The sequence below is a fragment of the Cupressus sempervirens genome, chromosome 2 (assembly GCF_028749045.1).
Source record: "Cupressus sempervirens isolate cs-2001-9-10 chromosome 2, ASM2874904v1, whole genome shotgun sequence".
Lineage (NCBI taxonomy): Eukaryota > Viridiplantae > Streptophyta > Pinopsida > Cupressales > Cupressaceae > Cupressus > Cupressus sempervirens.
Window position 1 is genome coordinate 568,494,788 of NC_143119.1, and position 23,052 is coordinate 568,517,839.

Consider the following 23,052-nt stretch of genomic DNA (forward strand, 5'->3'; position numbering starts at 1 on the left):
AGCAATTTTTTGTGTGGCTATTGTGGCTAGAATGAGAGAGGTGGTTGCCGCGAGCCTCTCCCATGCCCCTCTCATTGATTCAATGCCCATGTCAAGGCAGATGGATATGTCAGATTTTGAAACGATGGACGCTGACGTTGAATCAATTAAAGGGGCATGAAGCCCACCCTCAAGGTGCTATTCCTCGACTCTCCTTTAGATCATGTTTTCTTGACACTCAGCTAGCATAAAATTCAGAAAAAGGTTTGGCAGCAGTTGCCAGCCCTCACCGCGTCTACTTGGTGAATTTTAAAACTTGATCTAAGACGGGAGCCCTCGTCTAGCACCTCCGTCTGGTGTTGCTCGAGTATTGCTTAATTTTTTTCTATCGGTGCGAATCTCCCAACGAATGCCTACCCTTGGACTCTCTCTTAGATCACCTTCTTGGATCACTTGACCGATGCAATTACGGAAGAGACTTGGCATCGGTTTCCATTCTACAGCGCATCTGTTCAGCGATTCCGAAGTTGATCTAATGGCGAGCCCTTGTCTAGCCATGAGGTGGGTGGTGGGCGCTCTAGCAAAATTTTTTGTGTGCCAATCATGGCTACAATGGGAGAGGTCATTGCCGCGAGCCTCTCCTGTGCCCCGCTCATTAATTCAACGCTAGTGTCAAGGCGGATGGATATGTTGGATTTTGAAATGGTGGATGTTAATGTTGAATCAATTAGAGGGGCATGAAGCCCACCCTCGAGGTGTTATTCTTGGACTCTCCTTTAGATCATATTTTCTTGTCACTCATCTGGCGCAATTTCAAAAAATGGTTTGGCAGCGATTGCCAGCCCTCACCGCATCTACTTGGTGATTTTAAAACTTGATCTAAAATGGGAGCCCTCGTCTAGCACCTCTGTCTGGTGTTGCTCGGGTATTGCATAAATTTTTTCTATCATCATGAATCCCCCAACAAATGCTTACTCTTGGACTCTCTCTTAGATCACCTTCCTCGATCTCTTGACCGATGCAATTACGGAAGAGACTTGGCAGCGGTTGCCATTCTAAAGCACGTTTGTTCAGCGATTTCGAAGTTGATCTAACGGCGAGTCCTTGTCTAGCCATGAGGTGGGTGCTTTGCACTCTAGCTATTTTTTGTGTGCCTATTGCAACTATAATGGGAGAGGTGGTTACCATGAGCCTCTCCCGTGCACCTCTCATTGATTCAATGCCGATGTCAAGGTGGATGGATATGTCAGATTTTCAAACGGTGGACACCGGCGTTGAATCAATTAGAGGGGCATGAAGCCCACACTCGAGGTGTTATTCCTGGACTCTCCTTTAGATCATGTATTCTTTACACTCAGCTGGTGCAATTTCAGAAAAAGGTTTGGCAGCAGTTGCCAGCCCTCACCGTGTCTACTTGGTGAATTTTAAAACTTGATCTAAGACGGGAGCCCTCGTCTACCACCTCTGTCTGGTGTTGCTCAAGTATTGCTTAATTTTTTGCTATCGTCATGAATCTCCCAATGAATGCCTACCCTTGGACTCTCTCTTAGATCATCTTCTTCGATCACTTGATTGACACAATTACGAAAGAGACTTGGCAGTGGCTGCCATTCTACAGTGCATCTGTTCAGCGATTCTGAAGTTGATCTAATGGCGTGCCCTTGTCTAGCCATGAGGTTGGTGGTGGGAGCTCTAGAAAAAAAATTTGTGTACCTATCATAGCTAAAATGGTAGAGGTCATTGCCGCAAGCCTCTCATGTGCCCCCCTCATTGATTCAATGCTGGTGTCAAGGCGGATGGATATGTTAGATTTTGAAATGGTGGACGCCGACGTTGAATCAATTAGAGGGGCATGAAGCCCACCGTTTAGGCGCTATTCCTGGACTCTCCTTTAGATCATGTTTTCTTGTCACTCAGCTGGCATAATTTTGGAAAAAGGTTTGGCAGCGGTTGCCAGCCCTCACCGCGTCTACTTGGTGATTTTAAAACTTGATCTAAAATGGGAGCCCTCGTCTAGCACCTCCGTCTGGTGTTGCTCGGGTGTTGCATAAATTTTTTCTATCGGCATGAAACCCCAAATGAATTCCTACCCTTGGACCCTCTCTTAGATCACCTTCTTTCATCACTCGACTGACAGAATTACGGAAGAGACTTGGCAGCAGTTACCATTCTACAGCGCATCTGTTCCGCGATTTCAAGGTTTATCTAATGGCAAGCCCTTGTCTAGCCATCAGGTGGGTGCTTGGCGCTCTAGAATTTTTTTGTGTGCCTATCATGACTACAATGGGAGAGGTTGTTGCCATGAGCCTCTCCCATGCCCCCCTCATTGATTCAACGCCGGTGTCAGGGTGGATGGATATGTCAGATTTTGAAACGGTGGGAGCCGACATTGAATCAATTAGAGGGGCATGAAGCCCACCCTCAAGGTGCTATTCCTGGACTCTCCTTTAGATCATGTTTTCTTGTCACTCAGCCAACACAATTTTGAAAAAAGGTTTGGCAGTGGTTGCCAGCCCTCACCGCATCTACTCGGTGTTTTTAAAACTTGATCTAAAATGGGAGGCCACGTCTAGCACCTCTGTCCAATGTGGCTCAGGTATTGCATAAATTTTTTCCACCGGCGTGAATCCCCCAACGAATGCCTACCCTTGTAATCTCTCTTAGATCACTCAACCAACGCAATTACGAAAGAGACTTGGCAGCAGTTGCCATTCTACAGTGCGACTATTTAGCAATTTTGCTGTTGATCTAATGGTGAGCCCTTGTCTAGCCATGAGGTGGGTGCTCGGCACTCTGGAAATTTTTTGTGTGCCTATCGCGGCTACAATTGGAGAGGTGGTTGCCACGAGCCTCTCCCGTGCCCCCCTCATTGATTAAATTCTGGTGTCAAGGCGGATGGATATGTCAAATTTTGTAATGGTGGATGCTGACGTTGAATCAATTAGAGGGGCATGAAGCACACCCTCGAGGTGCTATTCCTCGACTCTCCTTTAGATCACATTTTCTTGTAACTTAGTTGGAAAATTTTGGAAAATGGTTTGGCTGCGGTTGCCAGCCCTCACCGTGTCTACTTGGTGATTTTAAAACTTGATCTAAAATGGGAGCCCTCGTCTAGCACGTCCGTCTGGTGTTGCTCAGGTATCGCATAATTTTATGCTATCGGCATGAATCCACCAATGAATGCATAGCCTTGAACTATCTCTTAGATCACCTTCTTCAATCACTTGACCAACACAAATATGGAAGAGACTTGGCAGTAGTTGCCATTCTACAGCACGTCTGTTCAGCAATTTCGAAGTTGATCTAACGACAAGCCCTTATGTAGCCATGAGGTGGGTGCTGGGTGCTCTAGCAATTTTTTTAGTGCCTATCACGGCTACAATGGGAGAGGTGGTTGCCAAAAGCCTCTCCCATGCCCCTCTCATTGATTCAATGCCAGTGTCAAGGTGGATGGATATGTCAAATTTTGAAATGGTGGACGCCGACGTTGGATCAATTAGAGGGGCATGAAGGCCACCGTCGAGGTGTTGTTCCTGGACTCTCCTTTAGATCATGTTTTCTTGTTACTCAGCTGGCACAATTTTGGAAAAAGGTTTGGTAGTGGTTGCCAGCCCTCACCACGTCTACTTGGTGATTTTAAAACTTGATCTAAAATGTGAGCCCTCGTCTAGCACCTCCGTCTGGTGTTGCTCGGGTATTGCATAAATTTTTGCCATCGGTGTGAATCCCCCAACAAATTCCTACTCTTGGACTCTCTCTTAGATCACCTTCTTCGATCACTCAACAGATGCAATTACGGAAGAGACTTGGCAGTGGTTGCCATTCTATAGTGTGACTGTTCAGCAATTTTGCAGTTGATCTAATGGCAAGCCCTTGTCTAGCCATGAGGTGGGTACTTGGCACTCTGACAATTTTTTGTATGCCTATTGTGGCTACAATGGGAGAGGTGGTTGCTGTGAGCCTCTCCCATGCCCCTCTCATTGATTCAACGTCGGTGTTAGGGCAGATGGATACATCAAATTTTGAAATGGTGGACGCCAATGTTGAATCATTTAGAGGGGCATGAAGTCCACCCTCGAGGTGCTATTCCTCGACTCTCCTTTAGATCATTTTTTCTTGTCACTCAGCTAGCACAATTTCAAAAAAAGTTTTTGGTAGTGGTTGCCAGCCCTCACCGTGTCTACTCGCTGATTTTAAAACCTGATCTAAAATGGGAGCCATCATCTAGCACCTTCGTCCAGTGTTGCTCGGGTTTTTCATAAATTATTTCTATCAGCACGAATCCCCCAATGAATGCCTACCCTTGGATTGTCTCTTAGATCGCCTTCTTCGATCACTCGACCGATGCAATTACGGAAGAGACTTGGTAGTGGTTGCCAGTCTACAGCGCGTCTGTTCAGCAATTTTGAAGTTGGTCTAATGGCAAGCCCTTGTCTAGCCATGAGGTGGGTGTTTGGCGCTCTAGCAAATTTTTTTGTGCCCATCGCGGCTACAATGGGAGCTTGGATAACAAAATCTCTCGGTGACCCTCCCTAATAGAATAGCTGCTGGTGTTTGAGAAAGACACGTGATTCAGATTTTGAATATTGGTACCAGCACCGTTTCTATTGGAAGGGTCATGTAGCCATCCCTATTTTGCTATGCGAGGGCTCTCTCCCCAGAGTCATTCTCTTTGCAACAACTTATTTTGTGCAAAATTTTTGGAATGGCTCGGTAGTGGTTGTCGTTCCAATGGCGTCATTGTGGTGGTTGCCTGGGCAGCGATTTGAAGGGCAAGCCATCGCTTAGTAGTTGGGCTGTGCATCAAGAGTGACAAGGGAGCCTTTTTATCAGAAGCTCACCATGGCCATTTGATGAGAAGAGCCATTTCTTGTGTGAGCAAGGATGAATGCAGCCTCAAATTCCAAATGAAATCAACAACATCGGATCTATATATAAGAGCGGAACGAAGTAGCAGCCCATTTGCTATGCGCAGCTCTCCAAAGTTGCTCTTCTTTCTCACTCCATCGGCACAAATTTGAGAGTTGTTCGACAGCGGTTGTCATTCCAATGTTCCATTGCGATGATCTCGAGAGTAATGCTAAGGGAGGGAGCTTGTGTCTAGCATTTGGGATGTTTATGCAAGTGAGCAGGGGAGCTTCTCTTATTAGAACCTCTCCATGGCCTTTCAATATAGACCTAGTGCCGACGATATCGATGGATATGAGCCCTGGATTCTAAATTTTTTCATAGCTAACATTGGTTTTTGTGAGAGATTGGTATGAAAGCACATTCAGATTTCTATGTGGGAGCTCCTTAAGGTCACCTCTGTGCAATTTGATCAGTACAACATTGGGAATGGTTCGACAGTGGCTGTCGTCCCAATGTGTCATCAGGATGTCTTTGAAAGTGGTCTTTCAAGGGTGAGCTCGTGTCTAGCACTTGGATTGTGCATCATCACAAGTGAATGGGGAGATCTCTCTATGAACAATGACATGGTGATTGCAAGAGAAAATTGACTTAGTCAGAGCATTGGCCTCAGGCCATTGTGACGGCCTTGCAATTTCTCTTTAATTGCAACCTATGTTTGAGCAGTAGAAGAGTTTGCATGTAAGATAGGCCTTGTTCTTGACAGTTCCAGGAGATGACCTCTGAAACTTTTGGATTGGGCCCCTTTAAGGTGAAATTCATCAAGTTGATCGGATGAAGCTTGATGTGCTTGTATCTATTCTGAGATGGTAATAATGGTCATTAGAATCTGTGGCGATGAGTATATCCCATTCGGTAATCGCAATGGCGGAGCTAGTGGGAAGTACTTGTCCCTTTATTTTGTTGGATACCCCATATGTAGGTGTCTACATGGCTTGCAACACACTGCACATTTGGTGTTCAATTCTAAGATGTAGTTGTTGCAGAGTGTATGGAGTTGTATCTTTTAGCCAAGGGCTCTGTCTCTTGGCACGTTCTATCATTGCATTTTTATCCTTCCCGGACGAGAAGAAGGAAAGAGATGGTTGCACGGGTGCATTGCTCGACATCCCTAATTTCCTCAAGGGTCCACTCTCCACCCTAATTTTTTGCCGATTGGTAGAGCCTTGGGATTGAGAGGGGGGCCGGCGAAAGGTTTGGTTGCCGCATAATTTATTTGCTAGTGCATTTTGAGTGCGTGCTTGCCTCTTCACTGTCTCATCCTATAGAAATGCATGGCACTATTGTGACAGCTTTTGTGGTCTAGGCCAGTAGAAGCGTAGAGTATTACCAATAATTTTTGTTTGGATGTGGAAACTCTCCATGCCCTGTCCTGCCCATGCGATCCGAACAGCTGCGGCTCATGGGTTTTATGGGAGATACTCTTCTTCAGCTTCCCCCTAAAGAGAGCATTTGGTGTTCACATTGTGTGGACAAAAAGCCCAAGGTGTTTCATCTCTCTTCAGATGCAAAATTCTAGGAGGGCTTGTCAAAGTATGGCCATTTGTACGAGGTGCACCAAAAAGTGTGTAGGGGGCATATGCCTGGGAAATGGATGTCTCTGAGTGTCCTTACTTGGTCGCGTGCATGGTGTACATCTTTGGATTACGACTCTGCTGCGAGCATTTGTGATTCGAGCATTTTGGGGGAACGCTTTTCATATGAGATGTTATTCTTAGGCTCGTGCGAACTAGAGTGCTCGTCTTTGCAATGCTCCGACAAGTGCAGGCACAACGTGTCTGTCTAGGGGAAGAAATCACATGAATGCTTTTTGTCGAGAGGTGGGTGCTCACGAGTGGTTCCCTCGCGGTGCAGTTCTTCGGTATGTGCATGTGCATGAGATTGAAGCTTTTCCAACAATACTAGTGTGAGTGTTCACCCGTAGGAACTTTTCTGTACCTGCGCTGGCAGATCACGTGTCACGGGGAACAATTAGCGAGGCTGTGCTGGGAAAGGAGATATTTTCCAGAGGTTAGACATGTCTATGTATGTGGGCGGGCTCTCATCACCTATAAATGTGTGGAGGGGGTGTTATAGACAATTCCCTTGAGTGGCCTTATAATTGAGGTGGTCGCGTGCACAGTGATGCCCCCACCAATCGCATAACCAGCCATGTTTTCAACTCACACGACCCTTCACCCTTCAGCATGATGGTCTCCGTTGGCAATTCGACAACTAGCTCTTCATCATGGGAAAATGTTTGTTGTGATCGAGAAGGATTTTGTTTGTGCGGGTGCACCTCAATAGGCATGTAGGAGGCATATGCCTGGGAAATGGATGTCTTTGAGTGGCCTTACAATTGAGGTGGCTACATGCACGGTGCATCTCATACAGATCGAGGCTACTTTCCAAGTAGTGGCGATAGCGAGTTCGAGGGTAAAGGGTTCCATATGGGACGTTCTTCCCAAGTGCCTATGAACCAAGGCTCCCTATTTGGCCCTCTTCGGTCAATGATGGGACACTTTCCTCTTGTGCAAAATCTTTGAGCGTTGCGAGTCCTGCATGTGATGTGAATGTCATTCTTGTTGCTTGTGCGGCAGATTGTGTTCGGATGCATGACAGAGCGAATGCAAATTTTGGTTTCCCATTGCAGTGGGAATCCCTTGGCTGTAGTAGGTCTTGGGGGTCCCCTCATTGTTAGAAGCTACCTGGTCGATCCTGCCAGTAGTCATATGCTTGTCTCAAAGATTAAGCCATGCATGTCTAAGTATGAACTATTTCAGACTGTGAAACTGCGGATGGCTCATTAAATCAGTTATAGTTTCTTTGATGGTACTTTGCTACTCAGATAACCGTAGTAATTCTAGAGCTAATACATGCACCAAATGTCAACTCTCAAAAGGGATGCATTTTTTAGATAAAAGGTCGCCGCGGGCTTGCCTGCTATTCCGGTGATTCATGATAAATCGACGGATCGCACGGCCTTTGTGCTGGCGACGCTTCATTCAAATTTCTACCCTATCAACTTTCGATGGTAGGATAAAGGCCTACCATGGTGGTGATGGGTGACAGAGAATTAGGGTTCGATTCTGGAGATAGAGCCTGTGAAATGGCTACCACATCCAAGGAAGGCAGCAAGTGCATAAATTACCCAACCCTAACACGGGGAGGTAGTGACAATAAATAACAATATTGGGCTCATCAAGTCTGGTAATTAGAATGAGTACAATCTAAATCCCTTAACAAGGATCCACTGGAGGGCAAGTCTGGTGCTAGCAGCCATGGTAATTCCAGCTCCAATAGAATATATTTAAGTTTTTGTAGTTAAAAAGCTCGTAGTTGGACCTTGGGTCGTCCCAGTCGGTTCGCCTTTTGGGTGTGCACTGGCCCTCACGTCCCTTCTCTCGGCGGCATGTTCCTGGCCTTAATTGGCTGGGTCATGGTTCTAGTGCTGTTACTTTGAAAAAATTAGAGTGCTCAAAGCAAGCCTACGCTCTGAATACATTAGAATGGAATAACACGATAGGAGTTTGGTCCTATTCCGTTGGCCTTCAGGACCAGAGTAATGATTAATAACGACTGTTGGGGGCATTCATATTTCATTGTCAGAGGTGAAATTCTTGGATTTATGGAAGACAAACCACTGCAAAAGCATTTTCCAAGGATGTTTTCATTAATCAAGAACAAAAGTTGGGGGTTAGAAGACGATCAGATACTGTCCTAGTCTCAACCATAAACGATGCTGACCAGGGATCGGCGGATGTTGCTCTAAGGACTCTGCCAACACCTTTTGAGAAATCAGAGTGTTTGGGTTTTAGGAGGAGTATGGTCGCAAGGCTGAAACTTAAAGGAATTGATGGAAGGGCACCACCAGGAGTGGAGCCTGCGGCTTAATTTGACTCAACATGAGGAAACTTACCAGGTCCAGACATAGTAAGGATTGACAGATTGAGAGCTCTTTCTTGATTCTATGGGTGGTGGTGCATGGCCGTTCTTAGTTGGTGGAGCGATTTGTCTAGTTAATTTTGTTAACGAATGAGACCTCAGCCTACTAACTAGCTATGCGGAGGTTCCCCTTCGTGGCCAGCTTCTTAGAGAGACTATGGCCTCTTAGGCCATGGAAGTTTGAGGCAATAACAGGTCTATGATGCCCTTAGATGTTTTGGGCTGCACGCGCGCTACATTAATGCAACCAATGAGTTTCTCTCCCTGGCCTAAAAGGTTTGGGAAATCTTGCCAAATTGCATCGTGATGGGGATAGACCATTGCAATTATTGATCTTCAACGAGGAATTCCTAGTAAGCACGAGTCATCAGCTCGCATTGACTATGTCCTTACCCTTTGTACACACCACCCATCACTCCTACCGATTGAATGATCCAGTGAAGTGTTCGGATCATGACGATGATGGCGGTTCCTGTCGGCAACATCGCGAGAAGTTCATTGAACCTTATCATTTAGAGGAAGAAGAAGTTGTAACAAGGTTTCTGTAGGTGAACCTGCGGTAGGATCATTATCGATTCGAGACCCTGAATCATTTAGGGGATGGAGTTGGCCTCCTCCCCGCCCCCGAAATCTTGGTGACGTGCAGACACTTGGCCCTACAGCGATGTGCTAGATGGCCAAGCTACGGGTCCAACACCGTCGAGGTCGAGGGTCACATTGAATGCCGTGTTCGAAAGAGTGGATTCCCCGCGGGGCAAAGAAGAGACTCAGATGCAATCTTGATTAGGATCGATGCCTTCGAACGACGTTCGCATCAGAGTGATAGGTCTCTGCTCAGTTGTAGTTCAGAGGGGGTTTGGGCCTCGTCCCCCATTGAGATTTCATGGTCCGATCGCGTGTGCGGTGCTGTGCCAGGGATCTGTCATTTCGACGGTGGCAAGTCAGGACTGCTGCAACCCCCCTTTGCCTTGCCCAAGTGTGTTGACTCATCACTTGGAGCATTCTATGTTTAGGATGGGTGCACTCGCATGATTTGTAGGGCAGGGGCCCCGTCTGCTGACACGGCTCTCCCATGCATCGACTCCCACCTTTGCGAGGTGATGGGGTAGGGACACACCACAACGTTCCTTGCCGCAACCATGGGGGGTGCTCAGGGTTCGAGATGTGTCAACACCCAACACACAGGTGCATTGCGCACCTTAGAAATCCAAAGAATGAAGCGCGAGCTAGTGCCTTGCACGCTTGGGTCGCCGAAAGACAAAAACATAACAAAATCACGACTCTCAGCAATGGATATCTTGGCTCTGGCCATGATGAAGAATGTAGCAAAATGCAATACTTAGTGTGAATTGCAGAATCTCATGAATCATCAAGTCTTTGAATGCAAGTTGCGCAGGAGGCCTCGGTTAAGGGCACGTCTGCTTGGGCATTGCATTACAAAATTTTACCCTCCCCAGCGAGGAGCGGAGATGGTCATCCATGTCTGCAAGTGGCATGCAGTTAGCTAAAATGAGCACACGAGGTCTGTCAATCCTTCGCGATAAGTGGTGGCTTGCAAAGGCCGACGTTGGTTTGCATTGATCGAATGATTCCTCGCGAGTAACTTTATTCTGGGCTCAGTGGCCCACCGCAGTGCGGGCATTGCTGCATCTCTATCGCATCCCCAAGTCAAGCGTAAATACCCGCTGAGTTTAAGCATATCAATAAGTAGACGAAAAGAAACTTACCAGGATTCCCCTAGTAACAGCAAGCGAACTGGGAAGAGCCCAGCATGAAAATCAATAGTCGCGCCTGTCGAATTGTAGTTTGTAGAAGTGTCCTTAGTGATGAACCAGGCCCAAGTCCCCTAGAAGGGCGTGTCGGAGAGGGTGAGAGCCCCATCAAGCCTGGACCCTGTCGCACCACAAGGCACTATCGGCAAGTCGGGTTGTTTGGGAATGCAGCCCTAATCGGGTGGTAAATTCCATCCAAGGCTAAATACGAGCGAGAGACCGATAGCGAACAAGTATCGTGAGGGAAAGATGAAAAGGACTTTGAAAAGAGAGTTAAAGAGTGCTTGAAATTGCCAAGAGGGAAGCAGATGGAGGCCGGCAATGTGCCCCGGTCGGATGCAGAATGGTGTGAGCTAGTCTGCCGCTCAGTTTGGGGGATGTGCCAGCACGGGCTGTCGTGGTGACACAAGCGTGACCTTCTGGTTGCACAAATACTTCCATCAAGATGGTCAAGGAGTGAAGCGCGCACCTTTATGGTGGGCTCTCGGGCACCTGTGCACTCGTGGTGCTAGCCAGCGAGCTTTCCATTCGACCCATCTTGAAACACAGACCAAGGAGTCTAACATGTGTGCGAGTTGGCAGGTTGGGAAAACCTGTGAGGTGCAAGGAAGCTGACTAGTGAGATCCCCTCTCGGGGGGTGCACCGCCGACCGACCCTGATCTTCTGTGAAGGGTTCGAGTGCAAGCACACCTATTGGGACCTAAAAGATGGTGAACTAGGCCTGAGTAGGGAAAAGCCAAAGGAAACTCTGGTGGAGGCCCGCAGTGATACTGACGTGCAAATCGTTCGTCTGACTTGGGTATAGGGGCGAAAGACTAATCGAACCGTCTAGTAGCTGGTTTCCTCCGAAGTTTCCCTCAGGATAGGTGGAGCTCACATGTGATTTTTATCAGGTAAAGCAAATGATTACAGGCATCGAGGGCATAACGGCCTTGACCTATTCTCAAACTTTAAATAGGTAAGTTAGCGCAGCTGCTCTGTTGAGCCGCACCATAGAATCACGAGCTCCAAGTGGGCCATTTTTGGTAGGCAAAAGTGGTGATGTGGGATGAACCAAAAGTCGAGTTACGGTGCCAAATTGTGCACTAACCTAGATCCCACAAAGGGTGTTGGTTGATTAAGACAGTAGGAAAGTGGTCATGGAAGTCAAAATCTACTAAGGAGTGTGTAACAACTCACCTACCGAATCAACTAGCCCCAAAAATGGATGGCGTTGAAGTGCGCAACCTATACTTGGCCGTTGAGGCAAGTGCTAGGCTCTGATGAGTAGGAGGACACGGGGGTTGTTGCAAAACCTTGGGTGTGAGCCTGGGTGGACCGACCCTCGGTGTAGATCTTGGTGGTAGTAGCAAATATTCAAATGAGAACTTTGAAGACTGAAGTGGGGAAAGGTTCCATGTGAATAGCACTTGGACATGGGTTAGTCAATCCTACAAGATGGGGAAACCCTGTTTCAAGGGTACACTTTGCGCTATCATCCAAAGGGAATCGAGTTAATATTCCTGAACCAAGACATAGCAGCAGACGGCAATGTTAGGAAATCTAGAGACATCGGCGGGGGCCCCGAGAAGAGTTATCTTTTCATTTTAACAGCCTGCCCACCCTAAAATTGGTTCAACCAAAGATAGGGTCCAGCGGTTGGAAGAGCACCGCATGTCCCGCGGTGTTCGGTGCTCCTTCGACGACCCTTGAAAATCTAGAGGACCAAGTACCATTCACGCCTGGTCGTACTCATAATCGCATCAGGTCTCCAAGGTGAACAACCTCTGGTCAATAGAACAATGTAGGTAAGGGAAGTTGGAAAAATGGATCCATAACTTTAGGAAAAGGATTGGATCTAAAGGCTAGGCCTAGGGGTCTGTGCCCCAAACTCATGGGCTGTTGGCAGCCTGCCCGAGCTGCTCTCGCTGTGAGGGCAAGCTGTCGCATGCCGATCGGGCGATGGACGCAGGACGCCAAATGCCTCTACATCTAATTAGTGACGTGCATGAATGGATTAACGAGATTCCCACTGTCCCTATCTACTATCTAGCGAAACCACAGCCAAGGGAACGGGCTTGGTGGAATCAACGGAGAAAGAAGACCCTGTTGAGCTTGACTCTAGTCTTACTTTGGGAAATGACTTGAGAGGTGTAGAATAAGTGGGAGCTTTTGGGCACAAGTGAAATACCACTACTTTTAACGTTATTTTACTTATTACGTGAGGCAGAGATGGGGCAATGCCCCTATTTTTGGCCTTAACATGCGTCTAGGCATGCCGATCCGGGCGAAAGACATTGTCAAGTGGGGAGTTTGGCTGGGGCGGCACATCTATTAAAAGATAAGACAAGTGTCCTAAGATGAGCTCAACGAGAACAAAAATCTCATGTGGAACAAAAGGGTAAAAGCTCATTTGACTTTGATTTTCAGTACGAATACAAATCGTGAAAGCGTGGCCTATCGATCCTTCAAACTTTCAAAATTTGAAGCTAGAGGTGTCAGAAAAGTTACCACAGGGATAACTGGCTTGTAGTAGCCAAGCGTTCATAGCGACATTGCTTTTTGATCGTTCGATGTCAGCTCTTCCTATCATTGTGAAGCAGAATTCACCAAGTGTTGGATTGTACACCCACCAATAGGGAATGCGAGCTGGGTTTAGACCGTCGTGAGACAAGTTAGTTTTACCCTACTGATGATCCGTGCCACAATAATAATTCAACTTAGTATGAGAGGAACCGTTGATTCACACATTTGGTCATCACACTTGGTTGAAAAGCCAGTGGAGCGAAGCTATCATGTCATTGGCCATCTCCGATCGGCGCATTAGCCCGTTGGAGCAACCTTGGATATTAATTTCAAGCGGTCGACGAGAAGAATCTTTTGTAGACGACTTAAATAAGCAACTGGGTATTGTAAGTGGCAGAGTGGCCTTGCTGCCATGATCCACTAAGATTTAGCCCTTTGTCGCCTTGATTCGTAAAACCTTTTTCGACTCTGAGGTGGGTGGGGTTTGTAATTTGCACAAGGGCGAGAAAATCTCCCAAGTGCCAAATTTTGGGTGGGTGGGGTTTGCAAGGTTTCTTTACGAGGTCATAATAATCACTCAGGTGAAAAATTCCCAGCAGGTGGGGTTTGCAATTTGCGAGGTCGTGACAATCACTCAGGTGCGAAATTCCCGGCGGGTGGGGTTTGCAATTTTTGCGAGGGCAGAAAAACTCTCCCAGGTGCCAAATTTCGAGCGGGTGGGGTTTTGTGAAAATTTCTATGAGGGCAAAGAAATCTCCCAAGTGCCAAATTCCCGACAGGTGGGGTTTTGGAAAAATTTCTACGAGGGCGAAGAAATCTCCCAAGTGCCAAATTCCCAGCGGGTGGGGTTTGCAATTTCTGCCAGGGCCAAAAAATCTCCCAAGTGCCACATTCCGAGCAGGTGGGGTTTTGTAAAAATTTCCGCGAGGGCAAAAAATCCTCCCAAGTGCCAAATTCTGGGCGGGTGGGGTTTGCAATTTTTGCGAGGGCGTAAAAATCTCCCAAGTGCCAAATTTCAGGTAGGTGGGGTTTGCAATTTTTGCGAGGGTGTAAAAATCTCCCAAGTGCCAAATTCTGGGCAAGTGGGGTTTGCAATTTCTGCCAGGGCGGAAAAATATCCTGAGTGCTAAATTCCGGGCGGGACGGAGGGGTTTTGTAGAAATTTCTGCCAAGGCAGAAAAATCTCCCAAGTGCCAAATTTCGGGTGAGTGGGGTTCTTTAAAATTTCCACAAGGGGGAAAAAAATCTCCCAAGTCCTAAATTTTGAGCTGGTGGGGTTTGCGATTTTCGGAAAGGCAAAAAAATCTCCTAAGTGTCGAATTCTCGGCTGGCGGGGTTTTGTGATTTCTGCGAGTGCAAAAAAATCTCTCAAGTGCCAAAGTTTCCTCGAGGGCAAAAAAGTCTTCCAAGTGCAATTTCTATGTGGGTCGGGTTCGTAATCAGTGCAATTTCGGGCGGGTCGGGTTTGCAATTTCTGTGAGGGCAAAAAAATCTTCCAAGTCCAAATTTCGGGCAAGCGAGATTTTGTAATTTCCAAGTGCCAAATTCCAAGTCATGTACGTGATCCAAAAGCTATTAACTCTTTTCTTGGCTAACAAAAAAAGTTTTCAAATTGACTCAGCTACCCCGAGTCGAATTTCCTCGAGCCTTAACCGCCTCCATTTTTTTTCTCGCTCGACTCATGTAACCGCACTCGCCTTGATTCTGAGTGGCCTGAGTCACTTACGTGATCTAAAACAGGGTAAATTTTTCTTTTTTCTTTTTTTTGTCAAGTCCTAAAGTTTTGAACTTGAATAGAGTTGGATGCCCTGACTCGAGTCGTCTCAAAATTTTTTGCACGACTCATGTCACCCTGCTCGACTTGATTCTATGTGCCCCGAGCCGTGTATGTGATCCAAAAGTGGTTAACTTTTTCTTTTTGGTTAACGCCCAAATTTTGCAACCCGACCCACCTCGGAAACCTCAACTTGAAGCACCTCAAGCCTTAATCGCCTCCAATGTTTTTGCATGACTCATGCTGCCGTCGACTTTTTGCTCGAATCATGTCACCCAAGGCACCTCGATGCTATGTGATCGGAGCCCTATGTGCGATCCAAAATCGGGTAACATTTTTTTTTGAACTCCCAAAATTTCATTCTTTTTTTTCCTTATGGGGCCTATCATGATCTCTTTTTATAAAGAAAATTCTTAAATCGGATCGTTTCGGCTGCCGTACCTCAAATCTAGCTAGCTAGGCGTAATGCCTCGAGTCGGCTCGGCAATACGTGAACTAAAACTTGTGCATGATCCAAAAGTGGGTAACTTATTTTTTTTCTTTTTGTAATGCCCAAAATTTATCACTTTTCACTGTACAGGGCCTCCCATGATTTTTTATTTTTTCCCCTCGTCGACCCACTCTAGCGATCCAGTCGGGTCGCCCAAGGCTGGGGTGACGAAGATGGGTTGACCCAGTCGGGTGACTCAGTCGAGCCACCAAGTACTCTTAGCAAGTCAACTCTTTGAGTCCGCTCATCAAGCCAACCCACCAAGTACTCTAACCAAGTCGATTCTTCAAGTGCGCTCATCAAGTCACCCCACCAAGTACTCTCACCAAGTCGACTCTTTGAGTCTGTTCATCAAGTCACCCCACCAAGTACTCTCAGCAAGTCAACTCTTTAGGTCCGTTCATAGAGTCACCCAACCAAGATGACCCTTCAAGTGCGTTCATAAAGTCACCCCACCAAGTTGACTCTTTAAGTTCATTCATCAAGTCACCTCGCCAGGTAAGCCCACAAATTACTCTCACCAAGTCGACTCTTTAAGTTCATTCATAGTGTCACCCCGCCAGGTCGGCCCACCAAGTGGACTCTTTAAGTTCGTTCATGAAGTCACTCTGCCATGTTGGCCCACCAAGTTGACTCTTTAAGTTCGTTCATCAAGTCACCCCGCCAGGTCAGCCCATCGAGTACTCTCACCAAGTCGACTCTTTAAGTTTGTTCATCAAGTCGCCCTGCCAGGTCGGCCCACCAAGTACTCTCACCAAGTTGACTCTTTAGGTTTGTTCATCAAGTCACCCCACCTAGTACTCTCACCAAGTTGACTCTTTAAGTTCATTCATCAGGTCGCTCCACTAGGTTGGCCCACCAAGTACTCTCACCAAGTCGACCCTTTTTAAATTCGGTCATCAAGTCACCCTGCCAGGGCAGCCCACCAAGTACTCTCACAAAGTCAACTCTTTAGGTTCGTTCATCAATTCACCCCACCAACTCAGACCACCAAGTTCTCTCACCAAGTCGACTCTTTAAGTTCATTCATCAAGTCACCCAGCTAGTTTGACCCACCGAGTACTCTCACAAAGTCAACTCTCTAAGTTCGTTCATCAAGTCACCTTGCTAGGTCAACCCACCAAGTACTCTCACCAAGTCACCTCGCTAGTTCGACCCACCAAGTCAACTCTTTAAGTTTGTTCATCAAGTCACCTGGCCGAGTCAGCCCACCAAGTCGACTCGTTAAGTTCTTTCATCAAGTCACGTAACCAGGTTAGCTCACCGAGTACTCTCACCAAGCTAACTCTTTAAGTTTATTCATCAAGTCACTCTGCCAGGTCGGCCCACCAAGTACTCTCACCAAGTCAACTATTTAAGGTTTTTCATCAAGTCACCCTGCCAAGTCGGCCCACCAAGTCGACTCTTTAAGTTCGTTCATCAAGACACCCTGCCAGGTCCGCACGCCAATTTGACTCTTTAGGTTTGTTCGTCAAGGCACCCCACCAAGTACTCTCACCAAGTTGACTCTTTAAGTTCATTCATCAAATCACCCTGCTATGTCTGCCCACCAAGTACTCTCACCAAGTTGACTCTTTAGGTTCATTCATCAAGTCACCCTGCCAGCTTGGCCCACCAAGTGGACTCTTTAAGTTCGTTCATCAAGTCACCCTGCCAGTTTGACCCACCGAGTACTCTCAAAAAGTTGACTCTCTAAGTTCGTTCATCAAGTCACCCTGCCAGGTTAGAACACCAAGTACTCTCACCAAGTCACCCCACTAGTTCGACCCACCAAGTCGACTCTTTAGGTTCGTTCATCAAGTCACATGACCAGGTTAGCCCACCGAGTACTCTTACCAAGTCGACTCTTTAACTTTGTTCATCAAGTCACCCCGCCAGGTCGGCCCACCGAGTACTCTCACCAAGTTGACTCTTTAAGTTTGTTCATCAAGTCACCTTGCCAGGTTGGCCCACCAAGTCAACTCTTTAAGTTTGTTCATCAAGTCACCTTGCCAGGTCGGCCCACCAAGTTGAATCTTTAGGTTTTTTCATCAATTCACCCCACCAAGTAGTCTCACCAAGTCGACTCTTTAAGTTCGTTCATCAAATCACCCCGCTATGTCTGCCCACCAAGTACTCTCACCAAGTTGACTCTTTAGGTTCATTCATCAAGTCACCCTGCCAGCTTGGCCCACCAAGTGGACTCTTTAAGTTCGTTCATCAAGTCACCCTGCCAGTTTGACCCACCGAGTACTCTCAAAAAGTTGACTCTCTAAGTTCGTTCATCAAGTCACCCTGCCAGGTTAGAACACCAAGTACTCTCACCAAGTCACCCCACTAGTTCAACCCACCAAGTCAACTCTTTAGGTTCGTTCATCAAGTCACATGACCAGGTTAGCCCACCGAGTACTCTTACCAAGTCAACTCTTTAACTTTGTTCATCAAGTCACCCCGCCAGGTCGGCCCACCGAGTACTCTCACCAAGTTGACTCTTTAAGTTTGTTCATCAAGTCACCTTGCCAGGTTGGCCCACCAAGTCAACTCTTTAAGTTTGTTCATCAAGTCACCTTGCCAGGTCGGCCCACCAAGTTGAATCTTTAGGTTTTTTCATCAATTCACCCCACCAAGTAGTCTCACCAAGTCGACTCTTTAAGTTCGTTCATCAAATCACCCCGCTATGTCTACCCACCAAGTACTCTCACCAAGTTGACTCTTTAGGTTCATTCATCAAGTCACCGCGCGAGGTTATCCCACCAAGTAGACTCTTTAAGTTCATTCATTAAGTCACTTGGCCAGGTCGGCCCACCAAGTAACCAAGTACTCTCGCCAAGTCGACTCTCTAAGTTTGTTCATCAAGTCACCCTGCCAGGTCGGCCCACCAAGTTGACTCTTTAAGTTCATTCATCAAGTCACCCCACCAAGTACTCTAACCAAGTCGATTCTTCAAGTGTGTTCATCAAGTAACCCGACCAAGTACTCTCACCAAGTCAACTCTTTAACTCTGTTCATCAAGTCACCCCACCAAGTACTCTCACCAGGTCAACTCTTTAGGTCCGTTCATCAAGTCAACCCACCAAGTCGACCCTTCAAGTGCGTTCATCAAGTCACCCCACCAAGTACTCTCACCAGTTCAACCCTTTAAGTCTGCTCATCAAGTCACCCCACCAAGTACTCTCACCAACACAACTCTTTAGGACCATTCATCAAGTCACCCTGCCAAGTCGACCCTTGAAGTATGTTCATCAAGTCACCCCACCAAGTAATCTCATCAAGTCGACTCTTTAAGTCCATTCATGAAGTCACCCAACCAGGTCGGCCCACGAAGTCGACTCTCTGAGTCTGTTCATATGGTCACCCCACCAAGTACTCTCACCAAGTCAACTCTTTAGGTCCGTTCATCAAGTCACCCCGCAAAGTCGACCCTTTAAGTTCACTCATCAAGTCACCCCACCAAGTCAACTCTTTAAGTCCTTTCATCAAGTCACCCCACCAAGCTGACTCTTTAAGTCTATTCATCAAGTCACCAGAACAAGTACTCTCACCAAGTCCACTCTATAAGTCTGTTCATCAAGTCACCCCACCAGGTCGGCCCACCAAGTACTCCCACCAAGTCGACTCTTTAAGTCTGTTCATTAGTTCACCCCGCAAAGTACTCTCACAAAGTCAACTCTTTAGGTCCATTCATCAAGTTACCCCACCAAGTCGACCCTTTAAGTCCGTTCATCAAGTCGCCCCACCAAGTACTCTCACCAAGTCAACTCTTTGAGTCCTTTCATCAAGTCACCCCACCAAGTTAACTCTTCAAGTCACCAGAACAAGTACTCTAACCAAGTTGACTCTTTAAGTCTATTCATCAAGTCACCCCACCAAGTCGGCCCACCAAGTACTCCTACTAAGTCGACTCTTTAAGTCCGTTCATCAGTTCACCCTACCAAGTACTCTCACCAAGTCGACTCTTTAAGTCTGCTCATCAAGTCGAGCCACCAAGTACTCTCACCAAGTTGACTCTTTGAGTCTGTTCATTAAGTCACCTCACCAAGTACTCTAACCAAGTCAATTCTTCAAGTGCGTTCATCAAGTCACCCCACCAATTACTCTCACCAAGTCGACTCTTTAAGTCCTTTCATCAAGTCACCCCACCAAGCCGACTGTTTAAGTCCATTCATTAAGTCACCAGAACAAGTACTCTTAGCAAGTCAACTCTTTATGTCCCTTCATCAAGTCACCCCACCAGGTCACCCCACCAGGTTAGCCCACCTTCGTTCATCGAGTCACCCGACCAAGTCGACTCTTTAAGTCCTTTCATCAAGTCACCCCGCCAAGCCGACTCTTTAAGTCCGTCCATCAAGTCACCAAAACAACTACTCTCACCAAGTCGACTCTATAAGTCCGTTCATCAAGTCGGCCCACCAAGTACTCCCACCAAGTCGACTCTTTAAGTCCGTTCATCAGTTCACCCCGCCAAGTACTCTCACCAAGTCAACTCTTTAGGTTCGTTCATTTAGTCACCCTGCCAAGTTGACCCTTTAAGTCCGTTCATCAAGTTGGCCCACTAAGTACTCTCACCAAGTCGACTCTTTGAGTCCTTTCATCAAGTCACCCCACCAAGTCGACTCTTCAAGTCACCAGAACAAGTACTCTAACCAAGTCGACTCTTTAAGTCCATTCATCAAGTCACCCCACCAGGTCAGCCGGCCAAGTACTCCCACCAAGTCGACTCTTTAAGTTCGTTCATCAGTTCACCCCGCCAAGTACTCTCACCAAGTCGACTCTTTAAGTCTGCTCATCAGGTCGAGCCACCAAGTACTCTCACCAAGTCGACTCTTTGAGTCTGTTCATCAAGTCACCCCACCAAGTACTCTAACCAAGTCAATTCTTCAAGTGCGTTCATCAAGTCACCCTACCAGTTCGACCCACCAAGTACTCTCACAAAGTCGACTCTCTAAGTTCATTCATCAAATCACCCTACCAGGTCAGCCCACCAAGTACTCTCGCCAAGTCACCCCGATAGTTCGACCCACCAAGGCGACTCTTTAAGATCATTCATCAAGTCACTTGGCCAAGTCGGCCCACCAAGTCAACTCTTTAAGTTCGTTCATCAAGTTACGTGACCAGGTCAGCCCACCAAGTACTCTCACCAAGTCGACTCTTTAAGTTTGTCCATCAAGTCACCCTGCCAGGTCGGCCCACCAAGTCGACTCTTTAAGTTCGTTCATCAAGTCACGCTACCAGGTCGGCCCACCAAGTCGACTCTTTAGGTTCCTTCATCAAGTCACCCGACCAAGTACTCCCACCAAGTTGACTCTTTAAGTTCGTTCATCAAATCACCCTGCTTTGTCTGCCCACCAAGTACTCTCACCAAGTCGACTCTTTAGGTTTATTCATCAAGTCACCTCGCCAGGTCGGCCCACCAAGTGGACTCTTTAAGTTCGTTCATCAAGTAACCCAGCCAGGTCGGCCCACCAAGTCACCAAGTACTCTCCCCAAGTCGACTCTCTAAGTTAGTTCATCAAGTCACCCTGCCAAGTTGGCCCACCAAGTTGACTCTTTAAGTTTGTTCATCAAGTCACCCCACCAATTACTCTAACCAAGTTGATTCTTCAAGTGCGTTCATCAAGTCACCCGACCAAGTACTCTCACCAAGTCGACTCTTTAACTCTGTTCATCAAGTCACCCCACCAAGTACTCTCACCAGGTCAACTCTTTAGGTCCATTTATCAAGTCACCCAACCAAGTCAACCCTTCAAGTATGTTCAAGTCACCCCACCAAGTACTCTCACCAATTTGACTCTTTAAGTCTGTTCATCAAGTCACCCCACCAAGTACTCTCACCAGGTCAACTCTTTAGGACCGTTCATCAAGTCACCACGCCAAGTTGACCCTTGAAGTTCGTTCATCAAGTCACCCCACCAGGTACACTCACTAAGTCAACTCTTTTAGTCCATTCATGAAGTCACCCAACCAGGTCGGCCCACCAAGTTGACTCTCTAAGTCTATTCATTAGGTCAACCCACCAAGTACTCTCACCAAGTCAACTCTTTAGGCTGTTCATCAAGTCATCCCGCAAAGTCGACCCTTTAAGTTCACTCATCAAGTTGCCCCACCAAGTTGACTCTTTAAGTGCTTTCATCAAGTCACCCCACCAAGCCGACTCTTTAAGTCCGTTCATCAAGTCACCAGAATAAGTACTCTCACCAAGTCCACTCTATAAGTTTGTTCATCAAGTCACCCCACCAGGTCGGCCCACCAAGTACTCCCACCAAGTTGACTCTTTAAGTACGTTCATCAGTTCACCCCACCAAGTTCTCTCACCAAGTTAACTCTTTAGGTCTGTTCATCAAGTCACCCTGCCAAGTCAACCCTTTAAGTTTGTTCATCAAGTTGCCCCACCAAGTACTCTCACCAAGTCGACTCTTCAAGTCACCAGAACAAGTACTCTAACAAAGTCGACTCTTTAAGTCCATTCATCAAGTCACCCCACCAGGTCGGCCCACCAAGTACTCCCACCAAGTCGACCCTTTAAGTTTGTTCATCAGTTCACCCTGCCAAGTACTCTCACCAAGTTGACTCTTTAAGTCTGCTCATCAAGTCGAGCCACCAAGTACTCTCACCAAGTTGACTCTTTGAGTCCATTCATCAAGTCACCCCACCAAGTACTCTAACCAAGTCAATTCTTCAAGTGTGTTCATCAAGTCACCCCACCAAGTACTCTCACCAAGTCGACTCTTTAAGTCCTTTCATCAAGTCACCCCACCAAGCTGACTGTTTAAGTCTGTTCATCAAGTCACCAGAACAAGTACTCTCACCAAGTCGACTCTTTATGTCCCTTCATCAAGTCACCCCACTAGGTCGGCCCACCAAGTTGACTCTTTAAGTCCGTTCATCAGTTCACCCCACCAAGTACTCTCACCAACTGGACTCTTTAAGTTTTTTCATCAAGTCACCCCGCTAGGTTGGCCCACCAAGGAATCTCACCGACTCAACTCTTTAGGTTTGTTCATCAAGTCACCCCACCAAGTACTCTCACCAAGTTGACTCTCTAAGTTCATTCATCAAGTCACTTTGCCAGGTCAGCCCACTAAGTACTCTCACCAAGTCGACCCTTTAAGTTCGGTCATCAAGTCACCCCGCTAGGTTGGCCCACCAAGTACTCTCACAAAGTTGACTCTTTAGGTTCATTCATCAATTCACCCCGCCAGCTTGACCCACCAAGTTCTCTCACCAAGTCAACTCTTTAAGTTCATTCATCAAGTCACCCCGCTAGTTTGACCCACCGAGTACTCTCACAAAGTTGACTCTCTAAGTTCGTTCATCAAGACACCCTGCCAGGTCAGCCCACCAAGTACTCTCACCAAGTCACCCCGCTAGTTCTACCCACCAAGTCAACTCTTTCAGTTCATTCATCAAGTAACTCGGCCAAGTCGGCCCACCAAGTTGACTCTTTAAGTTTGTTCATCAGGTCATGTGACTAGGTCAACCCATCGAGTACTCTCACCAAGTCGACTCTTTAAGTTTGTTCATCAAGTCACCCTGCCAGGTTGGCCCACCAAGTACTCTAACCAAGTCAACTCTTTATGTTTGTTCATCAAGTCACCCTGCCAGGTCGACCCACCAAGTCGACTCTTTAAGTTCGTTCATCAAGTCACCCTGCCAGGTCGGCCCACCAATTCGACTCTTTAGGTTCATTCGTCAAGTCACCCCACCAAGTACTCTCATCAAG

The 23,052-nt window shown here is 47.1% G+C and overlaps 2 non-coding genes and 1 pseudogene across 2 annotated transcripts; all 3 read left to right on the forward strand.

The window, feature by feature from the left end:
- The first annotated feature begins 7,571 nt into the window (after window positions 1-7,571).
- On the forward strand, window positions 7,572-9,382 carry LOC149574643 (18S ribosomal RNA). The gene has a single exon (XR_016360701.1). It is a non-coding gene; the product is annotated as an 18S ribosomal RNA (ribosomal RNA).
- A 707-nt stretch (window positions 9,383-10,089) lies between these two features.
- LOC149574644 (5.8S ribosomal RNA) lies at window positions 10,090-10,243 on the forward strand. Its single transcript, XR_016361290.1, has one exon. It is a non-coding gene; the product is annotated as a 5.8S ribosomal RNA (ribosomal RNA).
- A 226-nt stretch (window positions 10,244-10,469) lies between these two features.
- LOC149574645 (25S ribosomal RNA) lies at window positions 10,470-13,541 on the forward strand (annotated as a pseudogene).
- Window positions 13,542-23,052: the final 9,511 nt, after the last annotated feature.